This window comes from Zonotrichia leucophrys, chromosome 2 (assembly GCF_028769735.1).
Source record: "Zonotrichia leucophrys gambelii isolate GWCS_2022_RI chromosome 2, RI_Zleu_2.0, whole genome shotgun sequence".
NCBI lineage: Eukaryota > Metazoa > Chordata > Aves > Passeriformes > Passerellidae > Zonotrichia > Zonotrichia leucophrys.
In genome coordinates, this window is record NC_088171.1 from 111620443 (window position 1) to 111638961 (window position 18519).

The 18519-nt window shown below is 39.1% G+C and overlaps 1 pseudogene; it reads left to right on the forward strand.

Annotated features, from left to right (window-relative positions):
- The window catches only part of LOC135442934 (chloride channel protein D-like), a 76724-nt pseudogene extending 59369 nt beyond the window's left edge, over positions 1-17355 (forward strand).
- The last annotated feature ends 1164 nt before the right edge of the window (positions 17356-18519 follow it).

An 18519-nucleotide genomic window follows, 5' to 3' on the forward strand; every position in this document is an offset into this window, starting at 1 on the left:
AAAAACCACATCTCTTGAGGATTTAAAAATTTTGTTTATTCTCCACCCAGTCACTTTGATTTACAAGGTAAATTGCTTCTCATTTTAACTCAGAAACAAAATGCAGTTCAAAGAGGTTCATTTTTTCCATAAATTTTGTTCTTGGTCCCTTGAAATGTGGCTCTATAATAAGATGATGTTCCAAATTTATATTGCCTGCAGTCTGTTTCATATAACTGGGGATGGGTATGACGTGTTTTGATGCACATAAGACTATAGGACTATTTTTGGGGGATTCATTTAAATCCATCCCAGTTTAGAAGAAGAAACTTACCTCAGCTTTGTAGGTGCCACGTATGAAGTGCATTGTCTTCTCAGCTCATTTACTCTTAGACAGGTGGTCATATAACAAACCATCAGAATAACTGGCTTGAAAATCAGCCTCGTGTCTGTCAGGAGGGAGGACAATAATTAATAGCATATGGAAAGAGTTACTTTTACCACAGGGATGAAAGGTACCATGGTAAAACAGGATGTGGGCAAATGTATGCTCCAGTTGTCTCTGTCTGTGGTTTGTGTCAGCCTGTTTCTGACCAGGAGGTTCTGGCTTATGGTGCGTCCAGATGATAGTCAGAATAATTAATGGTATTTTTTTTGAAAATAGAAATGATGAAACAAGCTTATAACTAGAGCAGTTACTTGATTTCACTTTTAAGATTCTGGCCTACTATAATTCCATAGAAATGACTCTTAAATTTTGCAGAAAGTATCTTTATTTTCACCCAACTGTCAGAAATAGGGGGTACACATGTTTTTCAATTTTGTATGTTCGTATTTCCTGAAACTTTGCCTAGAACCTGAAAATTATTAGAAAATACTGGAAGAGTCTGTACATGATGTCTTTACATGATTTGTGAACTATCTTTGAAAGGGCACTTTTTCTAGCTCCTGCTACTGCTGCAAAAAACCAACCGTATTGCAATGATAAGCATAAGCATGAATTTCTCCAAAGCGCTTAACTTTAATCTATTTGATATCATCCAGAATTCCAGAGGATTTCAGCTCAGATTAAAAATCTTTTTTTACCATGAAAAGTCATGCAAATTGATAAGTGGGTCTTACAACATCCTGCCTAGGATGACCAAGTCATGCACATGGTAGAGTTTATCACGTATCTCACACAAAGCAAGGCAATGCTTGATAAGCACTTTTATTGGGTAATTACATTTTTTTTGTACATTTGCAAATAAAGCAGATTGATTTCCATCTTGAAGTAATTTACTAACACATTATAAACTCGTCAAACGCTAACGTGGTGCAGCATGCCATTTCCTGTTTACTAAGTAATCCTTTGGCTGTCTGCTTTGTGTCTTTCAGGTTGAACCTGGAGCTGTTCTCTGCCAGGGACGTCATGGAGCCTGGCGTCAGAGCCCCCCACCTGAAGGAAAACATTGCCTCCTTGGCTTGGCTCCTTGCAAATACAAGCCATGGCTGATTCCCAGAGGTTGGAGGCCCAAGCCAGAACGTGCAGAGGTGTTCCAGGGAACTATTAAAGGTAAAAATGGTATCAAATTGATGTCATGCGATGTTTCTGGCTGCTTATCAGATGATTTTTTTTAATTTAAGCATCTGTTTGTGAAGGTTATTTGGGATGTATATGAAACTCGTTCTTACTTCTTTAGCATGAAAAGCAGGTGTTCTTTAAAGAAAGGACCCAGGTCCTTTCTAGCTCAAGGTCATCTATTGCATCAGGAATTTATGGAAAGAGCAACAATGAAATGATCTTATGGGAACAGCACAAAAAGGCAAAAATGCCCTTTGGAGCCTTAAAGGTTCACTGAAACAGTAATTTAAAAGGATTTGAATCCAGTTACTCATGACATTTCCCATGCCAATTCAAAGCTGGCCCGCTCTTTCTTCACATTTTTTTTTTCATTTTATTAGTGTATGCTTTTACAGGAAATGAGCTAACATAAATCATATTACAGACAAGATAAGCAACAAAGTCACTGGAAGTAACATGCTAGGGTAAACAAGAATCAGACTAAAGGAATCCTTGCCATATGGGGCACTCTCAAAAGGCATATAAAATCTCCTGATAAATGAAGTATTTGTGGTACTGTATTTCATATGATAGCAAGAGTGAATTCATCCTCTTAGGAAGGGATATTAAGACTGTCCTTTGAGTGGTGGGTCATGAGTGGGAGAGGCAGTGACATAATTTCCACTTTGAGTATCCTAGAGAAAAGGAGAAGATGCATATGCTCCTCCTACTGCATTGGAGTTCACACAGCAAAGCCCTATGAATTCTGTTTCCAACACCAATAAAACTGGACACATGTAATAAAAACAGATAGCCAGTTTTGTTTTGTAATATTATAAGTTTTCATAATTTTTATGGTTTCTTTTGTCCTGAATGGCTGTAGTATTCTATATCTTTTCTTGTACAGAGTTCCTTTTTTATCCACTTTGGTTTTATCTCCTTAAATGCATGGCACTTGGAGCTACCTGTGAGCAAACAAGGATAAAAGTATTTTTTTCTGTCAACGTGGATTCTGGAAAAAACTATCTGTGCATTGTTGGTGGAGATTTAATTAGGACTTTATAGCAAATTTTCAAGGATGAACTACCAGCAGCTGAGTGAATACTTAATAAAAATTTTGAACTTGCTTCAGTGACAAGTGAAACAGTTTGTCTTCCTTTTAGGAAGACAAATATCTTCTTGCAATGAGAATTGTACACTGGGAATTCTTTGAGTTTCAGTGGCCTGGAGGAGTAATGTCATCAATAAGTGCAGCATTGTATACTTGTGTATGATACATATGCTTGCTTTCTCACAGTGATATTATCATAAACATAATTAATACAACATGTGCTAAGGCCCCAAAATCTAAATTTCTGAGTGGTAGTCTGACGTGTGTACCAGTCTGAAGATATTATAGAACATAAACTAGTGTGCTTTTTAATTCTCAGCTGTTCACAGCAATAAAACTAGAAAGCACACTAGCAACAGCTACAGCTGAAGTTCCTTCAAAATTCATTTTACAGGCCCAGGCTGCTGAGGCATATGCAGAGTTCATGTAAATACTGTTGTGCTTTATAATGCAGAGCAAATTGGTGTAGCAGGAAGCAAAAAGGTGTAAAGGAAGGCTGATACTAGGACACTCCAAAGAGAGGTGCCTGTAGAGAAAAACTGATGCTCCCTGAAAATTCTGGTGGGCTTGTGGTTTTCTGTCCTCAGAGCTCTTTGCTGATACATTCTGTTGGAACTTTTTCAAAGGGATAAAGGAAGAAGTTTGTTTCCCTGTCACTTTCAGCATAAATGAACTGCTGTTAGACTGTTTTGAATAAAACCAAGATAATATTAAAAATGGTTGACAAATAAGAATCAAACAGCTTTTTTGGCTAGTTGGTACCTCACTCCAGGGAAACACATACAGAGAGGTTGTTTGGGAGCAAGAATTGTATTCTGGGGTGCTGTGACAACACCCCTTCTTGCCCCAGTGTTTGCCCAGTGCCTCGAGGACTTTCATGATGAATTCTGAATGCCTTGTTCCCAGCAGAGACCACAGGTGACTTTGCTGTTCTGCTGTTCTCACCAACACTGGGAAAGGAATGTTCTGCAGACATCCTCTTAAACAAATCTCCAGTAATGTGATGTGTCATGGAATTTGTGTGTTCATGACCAGAAGCAGTTAGGGTTTAGGTTTTCCATCTTACTCATAAAATTACAGCTCTTACAGCACGTAGCACTCAAGACCAAGATGACAAATGCTGTGAACTCCTTAAAGGAGAAGGGTGCTGTTCAACCTCTTACCCCATGGGACCCAAGGACATCCCATATGGACCAGATGTGACCACAGAAGAAAAGTGATAAGTTATTTACCCATCCTGTACATCAATTATGTTAAAGTGGAGGATGTGTGACTTGCCTGACATATCTTAAAAAAGTGGTTTGGGGAAGATGTAAAAAATAATTGCCATGATGTTTTTGTTGAGAGTTGCCTTGGATGTAATTATTGATTCTCAAATATGGTTGTTGGGTTTTTTCCTCTCTGGGACAAAAATGTTGTTATTACGTTAAAAAGAATGGAGTAACAAGCTAATGAAGGGAAAGAAACAAACAATCTGCCAAGCTTGCATCAAGGCAGTGGCAGCTCATAATTTTTTAATAATGTTTCTCATTTATATGCTTTTGTACCATTTTTTTCTCATTAAATAAGCATGGACAAAACACTGTAAATGTGGTCCAAACGTAAAAGTTATTCAGTACCTGGCCACACTTGGAAACTGTAGCAATGAGAGTTGCTGTATAGGGATGAAGTGTTGTTATGTTTCATAACACATATGAATGATTCTGACCCTTTGAAGAAAAAAGGTCAATGCCAGTTCCTACAAAAGCAAGGATGGTGGCCAAGCAATGTTGGCTGGAATTTGCATACAAATGCACCTTAGTGTTGGCCTGTAGCAAACATGTAGATATTCCAATTTTCTTCAAGAAAAACATGTGCCTTCCCCTCTCCCCCAGATCCTCCATATCTGCCTAGCTGGGCTAGATTTTTCTCCTATTCTTTGTGATCTGGATGGTTACCCACTGGGGATCAACATGAGATCACCAAACACGTTTTTCCATGGGTGACCTAAATCTGAAACTGTTATCTTCCCCAGCTGAGCAAGCAGTGGAAAATAAAAACAAAAGCAACTACTAAAGAAAACTTCTTGGCCTTAAAATTGTTAAAGAGGAAGCAAGCTGTAGCTGAGAAGCAAGTTTCCAAAACAAAGATCTCCTTAGAGTAATACATTTGACACTTTGCCACGGTAAGAGCTCTGTGCATGCCTGGGAAACCCTTGCAGAGTTCAGTCTGAGGAACTTGTGGCTACATCTTCTTCAAACTGAACCCTGCAAGGGTTTCCCAGGCATGCACAGAACTTGGTGGTGAACTTGATGCATTGATGGTTGATCGATTTATTGTGTGCAGCGCAGAGGATTGAGGAACTGGCTGGCCCCCTTCATTTCTCCCACAGTAGTGATGATACTTGCACATCAGAACAAAACAGGCTATTCTTTCTCACTGCAGCTGAAATGCCTCCCCTGTTGCCCCCCAGTGACTGCAGCTGAGCTGAGCTGTTTATGAATGTGTTAGCCCTGAGTCTGCTGAGAGCTATAAATGTCATGCCCTCAATGACATGCCCTCCTGGCTAGGTGGAATTCATTCTTCAGAGTGACCTGAGGATAGGACCACTGCCTTCCTTCCCAGGCTGTTTCTGCCAGAGAAACAGCATGAGGCTGTAAATGCATATTGAGGAGTTGTTGGGAGGTCCCTTGGCTCTCTTTTGTCTTGGCTGCTCTAGATTGTGGCTCCAGATCCTGCTCCAGTGGGAAAAGATAGAGTTATGCTTCTGCCTAATTTCTGTGAGACCAAATCTGAAAAAAGAGCTATTTTTTAATTTCCACATATGTTACAATGTACTGGTGCAGGGCCATTGTGGGGCAATGAAGTGGTTCTTTGACATGATGAAGAGATTAGACATATCATCACTTGTGTTTTGCTGCTCCATCTTCTTTGCCAGAGGTTACTTCATAATGTAAAGCACTGTAAAACCAGAAGACATGCAGGATTTGAGGAGAAAAGCTGTAGGTAATGAATTTCTTTTCCCTGTCTGTGAACATGTCTGGGATATAACCTGTAGGGTGATGATACTCCATGGTCAGCAGCAACACCTTTGCTGCCGTGCTTTGCATCCTCTGATTGCTTCCCTCTACAGGCATGAGTAATAGATGACAATGTGCTCTCTACCTAGGTGCTTTCTTCCTGGGATGCTGTTTATTCCTTGTTTTATGCAGGTTTCCTGTGTATTTTTGACTGATGAATACCATGTTCCTCCCAGGGACTGTTCTGATGTTGGTGGCCTTTTTTGTCTGTGTCTTCACTTTTGCCAAGGAAAATTAGGGAGCAGCTTTTCCGTACTGTGGTTAAATCCTCCTGGTGTCCGTTGAAGTAAAGCAGGTGCATGCTGGAGTCTTGTTAGACCAGGAGCTGTCCCCTCTGTGTCCTTTGAGGAAAAATGGTGAAGAGAGTAAGGGCTGGAATGCTGCCCAGCAATCTTAATTTCTGCCTTGAACACAGCTGCGAGACAATTTTCCTGGAGAAAATACGAGGTTGACAAATACCACTGAGTAGCCTGTTTGGGAATTTTACCATAACAAATAAGCCATTCTGTTCACGCCTGAGGCTCTCAGATCTGTACCATACGTACCTCTCCTCCTGTCAGGCTGAGGGCTGGATTCCCTGTGCTTGCCTCTGTATTCTTACCTACACAGCTGTTAGCCATTACTCTGCATTCTGTTTGTCTATCTTTTAGATGAAGGAAAAATTTTTTTTTGCTTGATTTAATTTGACTGGGATAAAGTAATTATGCAGAAACCACGATATCTCTGATGGTAAGCAGACTGTACAGAATATAACTGTCTAAGCAGAAGTGGGTAAAACTTGGTTTTATGCTACTTCTGTAGGGGGATGTGACATTTTTTGGCATTGTGTCTGCATTTTTGTGTGTATTTTTTCCTCTAGGAAACCCCATCTCTTCTCACCCATCAAGTTTACTGGAAATTCAGCATTTGTGGTTGATTGAAATAGGTACTTTGAACCCAAAAAGAAATTTAAATGAAATATAGAAGATTAAGTTGTCAAAAATGCTTGTACTTTACCACGCTTGTTCAAACTGTTTTATCACAGTTGGATGCCCCACCCCTGGAAGAATTTAAGGTCAGGCTGGATGGGTCTTTGACCACCTTGGTCTATGGGAGATGTCCATCCCTATGCAGGGGTGGAACTAGGTTACCTCTAAGATCCCTTACAATCCAAACCATTCTATGGTTTTATGATTGTATGTTATGGATATGCTACACAAGAGTGTATTGACTATGTGATTACCTTACCGAAGTTTGTTTCATACAAAAGAAGTGTTTACAGTACTAAATTTTCAGGACAAAGCTGGGCATCTAAGATCCTTTCAAAAGATAAAATACATCCAAAAGCTGTGGTCTTCATGTAGCTAAAATGTTACCAGAGGCTGGACTTGCAGAAACATTTACTGACTGAAAACATGGCTTCCCATCCAAAGACATTTCAAAAGTTTTAATACCCTGGAAACCAGACTTGATCCATCTGAAAATAAAACTTAATTACCTCTGAAGGTCTTGTTCTGAAAGGTGAGTTAAAGCCTGCTGCTCTGTGTAATCACACAAATATGTTTTGTAAGCTTTCCCTAAAAATGTCCAGCTGGCCTGAGCCGAGCTGCACAGGCCTGCAGAGCACCACATTGCCGCTGGGATGCTCCCAGCAAACCCAGCGGGACTCCAGCACTCTTGTAGATCTGGATGTGGAAACTGACTTCAGTGGGGCTGGGAGTGCTGGCAAGAATGCTGAAAGCTACATCTTTCCACTTCAGAAACTCAAGGGAGATATTAAACATCCGCTTGATCAGCAGCAAACTCCCTGCTCCAGTTCTCGCTCAAAGGATGCCATGTCTAATGGAGCTGAGCTGCCAGAAAGCTGCACCTGAGTGAGGAGGATTTCTCCCTCACTCAGGTTAATCCCCAGTCCAGATCCAGAAGAACTGCCAGAGGAGGGAGCCAAACTTCATTTCTATATTTATTTATATTTCTAAATATTGGCAATATTTATTTTGCTGCTGTTCTTTGCTGTGCTCCTGTACTTTCTGCTTCTTTTGTGGTAGGAGGAAGCCAGGTACAGAGCAGTGTGTGCTCGTGAACTACTTCTACTCAATGGTCCTGCTTTAGATTCCCTGCTTGTGAGGTGGTTATGGGAAGGGAGATACTCTGCTCTCCTCAGTCAGAAGACATTGTAGAGCAGCTGTTCCCAGTAACAATAATGACACTATTGCTGAGACAAACATTTTCACAATGATGCATGGGAACGCTAAATCCAAACCACATTGTTTAGCTAATGCATGCTTTCGCTCTGCTAAAGGGGAATGTCACATAACTGAAAGTAAATTGAAGAGATCAGAGTTTAGAAAATATGACAAAGTTGAAAACTTAAAGCTGTAATACACAGTAACATCCTTTAGCAGTGAAATCAATGATCCAAACTGGTGTGTGCATGTGTATTTTATGGCAGTTTATTAGGTATGACTCCCCTCTGGCCAGTCCAGTGAACAGACACTGTTGTGAGTCAGGAATGCTTTCTGCCAAGCACTTCAGTGAAACTGAGTATAGCATATAGATCTCCTTTCCCACAGAACATATCAGGCGTTGCAACATTTCATAGATATGTCAGACTCTAGGTATGGTTTCTGGCATTTTTCTTTAATCTGCACTCCCAGCTGGGACTAATGAAACACTGCTCTCAAGGCTTGTGCATGCACATGGTTCAGAGAGTCCTCACACACTGTTTTAATAAGGTAATACTTTTATTTTCGTTAGCAAGAGAAGAGGTACTTGCCTCCAGTAGTGATGCAGAGCAACAGCTTAGAGAAAGTTAAAGATGAATGGAGACTTGAAACATTTAATTCATAAATTAACTACTGAGCTAGATATCTACCTTAATATTGTGACAGCCTTGCTGCTGGCACTTTCAAAATAACTGATATGGGTTTGAAAGATCATTGGAGACCCTTTTCCCTCTGGCACAGTTGTGGAGAGATTGCTAAGTTTAGAACCCAAGAATGCAAAGTTACTCAATCAAACGCAGAAGTCTGCTAAGTTCATGCAATAAATGGAGATAAAAATGAGGTTTTGTTTCTTACCAGAGAATCATGGTCAACCTCCCCCCTTCCTTTTCACTGTGCCTTTGCTGTATGGTCTGGGCAACAGTGATTCTACCAGGTTTGATCAAAGCTAGAAATACCCTTGGCAGTGGTTAGAAGGCTTCATCTGAACTCAGGCAGCAAAGAAGAAAAAAGGGGAGGGGAAGCACATTAAGGACTTGAAAACTATTTTTAGGTGTTCAGGCTAGGGAGCTGACAGCAATATCTGACGGCAATACCAAAGTGCCTGTGTGATTACTTGGTTTTCATGTTAGAGAGTAGAGTCTGTCAGCACATTGATTGTTTTTACTGTCCAGCCTCCTGCTTTTGAAGAGCTGCTCTAGTTAATTTCAATGATACACCATACAGTAATCTTGCCTATTTAAATAAATGGAATTCAGTACTCTCAACAAAAGCCCTGGACGTTACAATCCTCCCATGCATTGTCAGGGTTCTGGGGCACTGTAGCTCATGAATAACACAGATGGAGGAAGGTTTATAGAGTCTGTGGCAGTGGTTTTATTTCATATCCAAAGTGCGAAAAATTTCTTCCAAAGAACAACATTATATGATACTTTTAAAATAAGTAGGCCTGCTTGGCCTTACAAATAATTGTGCAGGTGCTGTAGGGCTTTGTGATGGAGCCCTTTGCAGGGAAAACTGGAGTGTTGCAGAGGCTGTGTGCTAACCCAAAAAGCCAAATTAAAAACGTATGCAGCCACACTGCAGCATGTGGGTGGCTTTTAGGCAAGTGCAGAGGGTTGTTAAATGTCGAAATCAAATATAGGCATGGGGAAAACTGGTGTGTGAATGGAAAGACTGATCACATGCTTGTCCTGCCATTTAAATGTGTGGTAGGCTCCTCTGAAATTCAAAGTCTGCCTAGCAGCAAGCCAGCTTGTAGGGGAATACAAATCTGATTTTAAGTCTTCATACGTTTCTAAAATCTAGCCTTTCTGCATGTCTGAAAAAGAAAGTTTGCATTTACAATTTATTAACAGCTGCCTTCACATTTTCATGTTGAGGCTGTGAACTTGCTGTCTGCTCATTCACCCTGATGATGCTGCCTATAAAACCTGACAAGTGGCAACTTCAGTAATGAGTATTAACTTCAAAACATAGCCCTGACGTAGATGAAATCTCTGTATTGAAAGATTTGAAAACTGAGGTACAGAGATTAAATATTTGCTCAGTATCCTTTGAAAAGCTGTAACATAGACAGAATTTGATCTTTTCTCTGGAAAACCTCAGCCTAGTACTTGATAGTAACCTTTTTATCATCTTTTAGGTAAGAAGTCAAAAATTCATGCAATGCTCCCTCTTCATTTGAAGAACGAAATATTAAGTAAACAGTAATGATTAAGTCTTCCTAACCTGAAACAACCCTGTAACCCTGAGATTTTATTGTGTAAGATGAAGACTTGGTTGATTTAAAACAGTTCCTGATATGTGATGACCTAGTCCTTATCTACTGTCCAGCTCACCATATGCAGAATACTCTTTTTTACAAATTTAAAAAAGTACAACACTATTTCAAGTCAAGCAAATGATTGCATTGAATATTGGCCAAAACAACAGATAAAATCAGCTATAAAACATCCAAAAAAAGCCAGGTACTTTTGGAGGACTAAGGCAGGAGAAACAAGCCTAAAGCTTTCTAAAGTAAATGAAAAAATGATGCTTCATGTTCTTTAATTCTCCCTCCTCCCCTTGTCCCTTTTGTAGCTTTTTTATCCGTTTTGTTTAGGAGAGTCCTGCCCTAAATGCTTTTGCCAGTTGCATCACCTTTTAATGTTCCTTCTGTTCATTTGCAGCTACTTAGGAGCTGTAGTTGCTTTTATGTCACTCACCCAATATTCAGAATTTGTAGTTTCCTCAGATAATTGGCCATCTTGACAAGAAGAGTGACACAATCAGCTGTCAGATACTTTTCATTCCTGACTTCCATGCCAAAACTGACATGTGGATATTGGAATAATAATGTGTTATCTTAATTAGGTGTATCTTCATGATACATGCTTTATAACAGATAGAGCACATGAAACTACTGCAATGCCTTGCCAGGGTATCTTTGAAATGAGATTCCCTCCTTAAGAGTTTTCTTCCTTCTTAAATAAATAAAGAGTATAGGAACAACTGCAGAGTCCAAGTCTGAATCTTAGCACTTCCTGTTAAACCTCACAAAATAGTGCAAGAAACATGTTTGGTCTGCTTTCTAAAGCTTGATGATGTGATAGGAAGGATGTTGTATGTAACATCAAAGAATGATGTTGTTATACCTCTGAAGCCTGACTTCTGGAAGTCCAAGTGAAATAATGTATGCTCATTTTTCTCCATAACATGGCAGTTTTTAATAGGCTTGGATTCTTATCAGAAATGTTCCAACGATTTCCTTCATTGTGTTTGTGTGTGCTTTTTTCTTGACTATCCAAATTTCTCTCACACTTTTCTAAGTTTTGTTAAGTGACTCCCTGCTGGGTTTAGTTAAGAGCGGTGCTGAGCAAATTGCAAGCTGCCAAAACCAGCCAACAAACCACTGGTGATGAACAAATGTTTCTGCTCTTTCAGCTCATGGTGAATGTTGCTGTTTCCTTAATTCCAGCATCATGTTCAAGTGGAAGATGGTGCAGTCTGGACTACAGACCTGAACAGTGTTTTGGACCTGAGCAAAAGAGTCTGGCTGAGGATCAGGGTGGATCATAACTTTCACACTTGCTGTCTATATATGTTAGGATTAAAGTCTTGGGAGTATTCCTGGCCCAGTGATCTTTCTTAAAGTAGACTTCTTGGAGCTGTGCATGATGACCTCGGAGCACAATTTACATCTCTGTATTTATGTCTCTTAGAATGATTACAGACCTTTTTTGTGAAAGACTGTAGAATGTGAACCTTTAGAGAGTCTTGCAGAACAAAGTGTGTAATGCACAAAAGGTAATTCATAGGGAATGACTGGATTCGTTTCTTCTCCATACTCTCTGCTGCAGTGAATTTTGTTTTTCTCCATTTCCTCCTCCAAATGAGGAGCAAAGTCTGAGTGGAAGAGGTCCTGCCTGTTGTAGCATGCCTTATTAGTGTGTTCTCATTGCTGTCCTCAAAACCAAGTCCATTAATTGTCTATGCTACATGTCCATATGATGGCATGCATGTGGTAGGAGACTCAGGGAAGATCAGTGATTTTGCCAAGAGGGGAGATGGGAGCCCAGGGCAAAGTGTTTGCTCAGCCATTAGCTCTGCTGCAGATTATTTTAGTAATCTGAAAGACATTTTATTAAAACCAAAGCCAATCAGATCTTAAATTGAGACAAATAAAATTTTCAATAGTTCCGAAGAAGACCCAATTCTTTCATCCTGTGAATGGGATGTGCTTTAAAGGTGGGAGCAGGTGATAGATTCCTAGTAGTGCTGTGCCTGTGGCTGTGCCACTAATTTCCTTCAGAACGAATGTTCTTCCACAAGTTATACTCACACAGGCAAACTTATTCATAAAAATCCCTTTGAGAACCTTAGGTGACAGACCAAAGACATTGAAAAAAATGGAAAAATTTCAAGATTACATGGTGAAACAACTGATCATTTCAGGAGAAAAGGTCAATTGTTCTTCTCTCCAATGTTAACTTGCATAGAAGTGATAGTTTTCTTCAAATGTGTGTTCCAGATCTGTACAAAAATGCAGAGGTAGATATGCAGAGATATCTGCATATCTAAATGCAGAGATATCTCATAGAATATCTTCCTTTAAATGGCATTTCATAATAAAGGACTTGAACCTAGCTCTTCCATACCCAGTTCCTAGGATCTTTTGGATCAGGAAGGGATGTTATCTTAGAATCATAGAATCATGGAATCATTAAAATGGCTAAAGACCTCAGTGTAAGCCCTCTGCTGTGGAGCCCTAATAACACCTTGAAGCAGACTAATCTTCCCTAGGAGACATTTATGTTAAAACTAGTAAATCCCTATAACATGTTTTGGTTTGAATAAAACAGTATTTTTAGACACAGAAATACTCAGTTAAAAAAATTCCCAGCTTATACTTGGTGTTCCAATCATAAAAGGCACGTGGTATGTGGTTTATATTTTTTCTGATGCCCTAATGAAGATTAGGTGTCTGCTCTCCTCTGAGTTCATCAAGCACATAATTTAGAAGTATGTTGCACAACTTTGTACTACTGTATTAACTCCTAGCTCCTAGCTGTAATCACAAAATAAGACTAGCAGGATGTTAAGTATGCTACAAATCAAAAAGATCTGTGGTAGTCCCCAAGGTATCTGTTATCAAAATGTAAGTTAAAAGTTGAGAAGTGGATAGTATGAATGGAATGTGTGTGTGTGTATGTGTGTGTGTGAGTGTAGCACACAAATACTAAGATAGAAATAACAATTTTATGTATCTTGCTTGTCAAGGCCTTATCTGTGTAATGCAGAAAGGTAGAACTCTGAAGAAAGGCCTGAAATTATAAATTAATTTATAAAAATATCAATTTTAACATTACTAAGCCAGCAATAATATTAGATGTCTTGATGAACTCTAGAGTGCAGTACTGTGAGTGAAGGTTTCACTGATCATTTAAAATAGGACATAATATTTTGGCAGACCTTGTTTTAATGTAGCTGTTACTTAAGAAGGATGAGGGAAGCAATAACAGTCTACCTACTTGCATCTAGATAATTGTATTTGTTTATTACAGGTATTGTCTTGTTGGGTGCAAACTACACAGTTCATGAGCTGGTCCTGCCAAGGACAAGGTCAAGGAGAGGTCAAGAAGAACATGTAGGATAGGTGATGTCTTTTAGTATGACAAACCTAAATCTGTGTGATGCTGCTATTACTAATGGATGTTTAGGAAAGCCAAATGTGTGGTCAGCCCACTAATACTTTAGAATCAGAGAATATCTCAAGTTGGAAAGGACCCATAAGTAACGCTCCTGATGCAGCTTAATTCCATTTCCTTGTGTCTTACTGCTGGTCACCAGAGAGCAGATCAGCACCTCCCACTCTGCTGCTGTCCTTGGGGAAGTCGTAGACTACAATGGGCCCATCCCTTTGCCTTCTTTTCTCCAAGAACAAAAGAAGCAGCTTTAGCCACTGCCTTACATCTTGTCCTTGAGGCCTTTTACCAAACTGGTTGCCCTCCCTTGAACCCACTCTAATAGTTTGATGTCCTTCTTATATCAAGAATCCAAACCTACACACAGGACTTGTGACGTCATCATATCTCTAATGCTAAAACATTGTGTACTTGCTGCTAAAATTTGCTCGTTACAATGAATATAGTCATCTGCTCTAACTTCTGGTTAAGGCACACTGCTGGAGAAAAAGCACATCTGGAGACAAATGGTGAATCTTTCTCCCCATCTCATCTGCTCTCCTATGAGAAGGTAACCTCTCTTCTTTCAGTTCTTTCCTTGTTTAATAAGCATATGTGGGTGATTTAGGATGAGTGCTCCATGAATGAAGAGATTATGTAACATATGTGGCTGACATAAAGAAGTGATCAGGTTCAACTTAAATTTAAGGATGATCAGAGAACTTACAGTACATATCTCATAAACTATAATGCCACTCAGAGTCTGGAAGTAGTGCAAGACTGCTGGTAAAGAATTTCTTTGCTCAGATAGGCCATTTCACTCTTCTCTTTCTCAACTTCCCTATGGATAGCAGAATTGTTATAATATTTAATTCACTATGGGATAGCACCTCTCTGAATGATGAGTGTTTATAAAAACTTTTAAACTTGAAAAGCATGTAGCATTCTTTCCCTCGACAGATGACCAAAGGTTTTTTTAGGAATAGCAAATGTTAAGCCTAGTGGAAAAAAATTGTGAGTTTCTAAGGCAAGGCTAGTAATGTAATTTAAGGAATTTATACAGGCCCAACTGGGAAGTCATCATGCGTTACTGAAACTTGGTCTGCACATGGGAATGTGGCTGGCAAAACAATGTTAAGAAGGATCAGGGCAGTTATGTATGATGAGGTGCCAGTACTCAAATAGATATTCTTATGGAAAATGGCTGAAGCTCAGCTGAAGGCTGATACTAGTTTTGCTGCATATTTCTGCACTATGCTATCATGTAATTACCACTTAGTGTGTGAATTTTAACGGCATGAAAAACCTCACTCCTAAGCCAATACAATTGACATTGTCTTAATAGAGATACAGTTACAGTAAAGGAAAACAAAAATTTGTAACCCAAGAGTGCTCTAATTTCAATTGCTAATTTAAGTCTTACTGGCAAAAGAATTTATAAAGTTTGGACAAGTTCTGCTGGTGTAGCTCTGCTAGAAGTCTTTTTGTTAGAAGTGAAACTGGGAGTCTTTTGAACCTCTAATGTGCTGCACAGAAGGAAAGAGAAATGCATTCTTGCCTTTTCCAGATAACAGCGGAGAAGCTGCCCAGTCTGTCGCGCCCAACCATGCTGCTGAATCGCTACGCTACAGATCCCTGGTATCAGCAACTCTTCATCAATCTGGTAAGACTGAAGCCAACTCTAAAAACAAACATTTCCTCCATGAACAATATGTTTGTTATATTTTCTCATTTGTTTATGATGGCTGTGTCAGCCGCACTGATTTACATAAACACTGCCAATCCTGGGACGTTACATTCTCAACAAAAGTAGCTGAGTACAAACAGCATTCCGAAGTTTTAATTCATATTGTATAAACATAACAGATGTTGATAAAATGAGCCAAAAAGAAAATACAACAAAGGAGACCATTTCAAGGGGGCTTTTGATTAAAATACATTCCAGATTGACAAAATGATACAATGTTAATGGAATAGATCATTTAAATGTCATTATTTGGCTCTTATAGTTCTATAAAGCAAATATAAAGCAACGCTTTTGAGATTTAAACTCCATTACAGTACAGTGCCTATACATCAACTTATAAATAAAACTATATTTCTTTTCCCTTTCCTTTTTTTTTTAATCCCTGGTATGACATCGCCACATTTATTTCCTAAATACTGTACTAAAATACAGGGTCCAAAAGCAATAATAAGTCTGGTATACAGAGTAGGGCCTAAAATAAATATATTATAAACAAAATAAATGCAGTTTCTGCCTCAGTGAATTTCCAGTCATTGAAACGGAGATGGGCGACACTAAAAAATCCAGGTCAGAGGCCTAATTCGGTTGGGTTTTCTTTAAAAAGATATAAAATCTGCTCCTGTTAATTCATCTGTAAAGATGATGAGACTTCATTTGAGTTCCATCTGGTCTAAATCCCTTGCTTTGAGAATAGCTAGAAGGATAGAAAATTTACAAAACCCGCAATGCTCCTAATACGCATTATCTAGTTTAGTTTGAGAGTTTTTGTTTAATAGATGGGAAAACTGAGGTGGAGGGAGGACACATGGTTTCCCGAAGTTCAAGAGGAGGTCTTACATGGAAGTAGAAGCCAGCTCAAACTGAGGCCCAGTCCAGTGCTCGTGCCTTTGGGCCACACAACTTCTTTATTACGGCAAAGCCATAGAACTCAATTACTTTTCATACTGATGTGATCCCTGAAGCAACAAAGTTTAGTATCCCTTTCAACAACTTGTTATTATCACTCATGAAAGCTCTTTTTCTGATATCCACATAAATATCCATTGTGAATTTCCTGGGTGCAATGATTTCCCGCAGTGGTGATTTCCACAGCAAAATTACAAGTGGTATAGAAAGAGGAAACTTCTTTACTCTTAATTTATTTTCTTCCTTAAGTCTTTGAATGCCTGGTCTGTTCTGTAAATGAGAGAGGGAGATGTGCCCTTCTATGCTGTGCATTTATTTATGTTGTTTTATCATGTCTTTGTTCCCAACTTCCTCTGTCTGCGGCATAGCATTGATAAGCACAACACATCTTCTTTGACAGAACTGACCAAGTCACAGCTGGAATAATACTGTAGAACTATGGGGAAAATAAAGTCTTAGTGAACAACTACATACTCTATATAGACCAGCTTGGCTGACAATAAAATGATCTTTAGCTCTGTTCCTATCAAGAAACCATTAAGGCCCTGAAAGTTTTCAGTCACCAGAGTTTAGTACTGGTAGGCCCACTTCTCACACCCATGGGATTGTTTCTCTTCCTTGCAGCCTATGTTTCTACGTGAATTGATTTTTATAAGCATGTACTACAAAATATTATACAATGTCATAAATGGGTGTGTAATGAGATAGCAGCAATAAAAAAATTTAAAACTTAATAAAAATTGGGATCACTGACTAATTTCAAGCAAATCTTAGACCAGAAAAGCCTTAGACTTAGAAAGTGGACCTCAACTTTGCTTTTCCAGTCTGTGAAATTTGAGTGCATTCCAGTCATAATAATTTATTTAGACTGAACTTTATGGTTTACCAAAAAATAAAGTGATTCTTTTACTATGGTATTTCCTGATGTTTTAGATATAATTGAGGATGTGGAGCAGGGAATACATGTTCTTATTGAATACATGTTCTTATTGAATCCTGTAGAACCTGCGGAACCAAGTGTTTGGAGTGATCAGCAGGAAGGACTTGATGCCTTTCCTGCTGGAGGAGAAGCTCAGGCTGGCACCACAGAGCCCTGACGCCAGTGAGCAGCCTCTGGATTCAAGGCCACGCATGCCTTCCTAGGCTTTGTCACTTGTTTTGAAGCCCATATTCTTCTTCAGGAAAACATAATCACAGCTTTTCCACTTGATTCCTTCCAGAGAAGACATGCTTAAAAGGTGCAGTATCTTGACATGAGAGATTGTAGCCCCAGAGCTGTGTCTCGTCAGCTGCAGAATTCACTAATTTAAATGCTTGGGAGACAACATGAGAATTAACATGTTTGTGGAAGACATGTAAAATAAGATGTGAAAGACAGATGTCAAGAATGCTTTTGTCATGCTGTGTCTATGTCTTGGAAAATATCATAACTATCAGCAGCAGCTATGCTGGCAAAGCCTTTCAGTGAAGACTAAATCTTCAGTCTCTGAGTATTTGCCTATTAAAAATGAAAATGTTTTAGATTTCCTCCAATGATTTTGATGTTTATCTTTGTTCTTTTAAATACCAGAGGGATTCCCACATTTTTGGACACTAAAACGAAACATGTATGAAGGAATCCACCACTATTAATGTTATAATGAATACCAAGGAAAACTAGTAATAATTTATTGGTTATAAAAACTTGCCAAAATTCCTGAAAGGGAATTTCTGGTATTTGAATCATGCAGCTCTGACATTCCTATAAGTCAAGTTTGTTGGATGTTCTCTAGTTTTCCCTTTAGGAATTTGTCTTTAATACTAAAAATGATGTTTCTAGCACCATGGAGAAAGCACAGCACTTTTAAACTGAAGAGTCTAGTCAATGCATAATAGTGGCAGCCCAGAAATGCTTTAAGTCACAAGAGACAGGCTCTTTAAATTGTCATTTAAAATATGTCATAAGCAGGAAAAGAAATGCTCTGCAAATCATCCATCTAAGAGATATGGACATGGATGTTTGTTTAGATCCTGTTATAGTTCATAATCTTTTGCTCATTAGTACACTAGCAGGGTCATTGTCACTACTGAGCCATGCCTCACCTGCCTGGAAAATGCCAAATTCTTCCTGAAGGAATTAGGGTTTGTGTGATAGCAGAATTATCTAGAAAGCCCTGGTGATTTCCTCTTAAGGCAGTGAGAATCTCTTCTCTTGATAACCAGATCTACTCTTGGGAACATGGTGTGACCTGTGCAGGGCTGGGAGTTGGACTCAATGAACCTTGTGGCTACCTTCCAACTGAAGCTATTCTGTGTGACTCTGGGATT